This window comes from Perca flavescens, chromosome 6 (genome assembly GCF_004354835.1).
Source record: "Perca flavescens isolate YP-PL-M2 chromosome 6, PFLA_1.0, whole genome shotgun sequence".
Lineage (NCBI taxonomy): Eukaryota > Metazoa > Chordata > Actinopteri > Perciformes > Percidae > Perca > Perca flavescens.
The window spans coordinates 591874-594613 of NC_041336.1; positions in this window are offsets into that span (position 1 = coordinate 591874).

Here is a 2740-nt window from a genome sequence, read left to right on the forward strand (position 1 = left end):
TAGACGCACCAAATGGCACCAACTTCAGTCAGTTACCAGATGTTTGTCTAACCAACTACACACTCTTGGACATAATGAAAAGCACTCTCATCTTTAGTATGCTTTACCATTATACTAAAATAGTTCCGACTGTAGAAAATACTTCAGATTGTTCACATGCACAGAAATATTTGCAGATACACACAAACACATAACACACACACACACACACACACACACAGACAGACACACACACACACTAACACACACACACACACAGACACACACAGTTACACATACAGACACACATACAAACACAACACACACACACACATGTTACACACACACAGACACCCACACATACAGACACACATACAAAACACACATAACACAGACAGCACGGACACACACACACACACACACACACACAGACACACACACACACACACACATACACACACACACACACACACGGACACAGACACACACACACACACACACATGTTACACACAGACATGCTGTTGAAACATTTTTATTTTTCACCAAACATGTCAGAGCTACATATGCACAGTTAAATATTTACGTTGGACTGAACAAAAATATGCTCACAAAAACAGTAAACTGAAAAAGAAAATTGCAGAAAAAATGACAGAAATGTTGAAAAAAAAAAGCATGGTCTTTACCAATGTTAACTAGCATCTTCAGAACTCAAACCTAATTACGCCATTTTAACAAGCCATCTTAGTAGCATCCCATTGACTCCCATTCATGTTGGCGTGACTTTGACAGAGAATAACTTTACATCTAATGTTTAAAGACTCTATTTCTCCGTTTGTTTATTTCTAAAGAAAATTACAATGTATAAAAGGCATGTTTGTAGCTCAATAATTCCTAATGTTAACTAACAATAGGTTAGTGATTGGGTGTAAACTAGACTTACTGTCACACAGTGATCAGTATAGTACTAATGTTAACTCACAGGCAGTTTGACTTCCATTATCTGTTCAGGTTTAATTACTAATGTTAACTAGCATGTTAGTGATCAGTAATTACTAATGTTAACTATCAATGATCAATAATTACTAATGTTAACTAGCATGTTAGTGATCAATAATTACTAATGTTAACTAGCATGTTAGTGATCAGTAATTACTAATGTTAACTAGCATGTTAGTGATCAGTAATGACTAATGTTAACTAGCATGTTAGTGATCAGTAATTACTAATGTTAACTAGCATGTTAGTGATCAGTAATTACTAATGTTAACTAGCATGTTAGTGATCAGTAATTACTAATGTTAACTAGCATGTTAGTGATCAGTAATTACTAATGTTAACTAGCATGTTAGTGATCAGTAATTAGCCTGTGTCTATGTTATCTCCTTACATATACCTCCACTCTCCGTCTCTGTGAGATTGGGAATGATTGAGATTTCTCTCTCACAGCTACCAGAAGACTTCACACTTTCAGACACGTTGCTCACGTCACATCTACGTCTTCAAGCTCAGTTGGAGGCTGCTCAGTAACACTCAGCCAGCACCGGGAAAGAGACTTCTGATATCCTCCACTGGTCTCGTGCAGAGTTGGTCCATTATTTAACTGTCTATGGTCTTTTCATAGTGATTACTTCCTGATTGAAGTGGTAACAATTAAGGTGTTTGCCAGGTGGCACATATATTGGCCAATGAGCTCATGTAGTGTCATTTTGAATGTTTTGAAATGGCAACCATGTTACTTTATGTCAGATTGTTGAGTCTTATGCAGAGAACCATGTTCAGTGCATTTAAAAAGTTCCAGTTTGAATTGCAAAATGTGTGTAAAGCAGAAAATGTGTTTAGACTTTCGGAGACTTTCGGAGACTTTTGGAGACTCGAGAAGACGTTTTGCTCCCTGTGTGTCAGTTTAATAAATTGTGCTATGCATGTTATTTTAGTGTGTTAGCAATTATTAGCCTGTGCCTATGTTATCTCCTTACATATAGTGTAAGCAATTGGATAAAACTGTAAACATTAATATAATAATAACTAAACGCTCTAAAGCTACGCTGACTCTGACTGTTATTAATGTTTGGTTCAGACTCATCAGGTGTTCTCGTGTCTCTGTGTGTCTTCAGACTGTGTCCAGGTGAGTCATCCTGCAGGTCGTCATGGCGACTGCTGCGTCTGCTCCAGGTAAGGATGAGGTGAAGCTGAAGAAGAAGAGGAAGAAGAGGATGAAGGACATCGAGGAGTTAACGTCTGCGGGACACAGAGCTCTGCAGGACGGCCGCTCTGAACACGCTCTGAGCTGCTTCAACAGCGCTCTGAAGGCTGCAGCACAGGTGAGACAGCAGCACAACACAGGTGAGACAGCAGCACAGCACAGGTGAGACAGCAGCACAGCACAGGTGAGACAGCAGCACAGCACAGGTGAGACAGCAGCACAACACAGGTGAGACAGCAGCACAGCACAGGTGAGACAGCAGCACAACACAGATGAGACAGCAGCACAGCACAGGTGAGACAGCAGCACAACACAGGTGAGACAGCAGCACAGCACAGGTGAGACAGCAACACAACACAGGGGAGACAGCAACACAGCACAGGTGAGACAGCAACACAACACAGGTGAGACAGCAACACAACACAGGTGAGACAGCAACACAACACAGGTGAGACAGCAACACAGCACAGGTGAGACAGCAACACAACACAGGTGAGACAGCAACACAACACAGGTGAGACAGCAACACAACACAGGGGAGACACAGGTGACACATT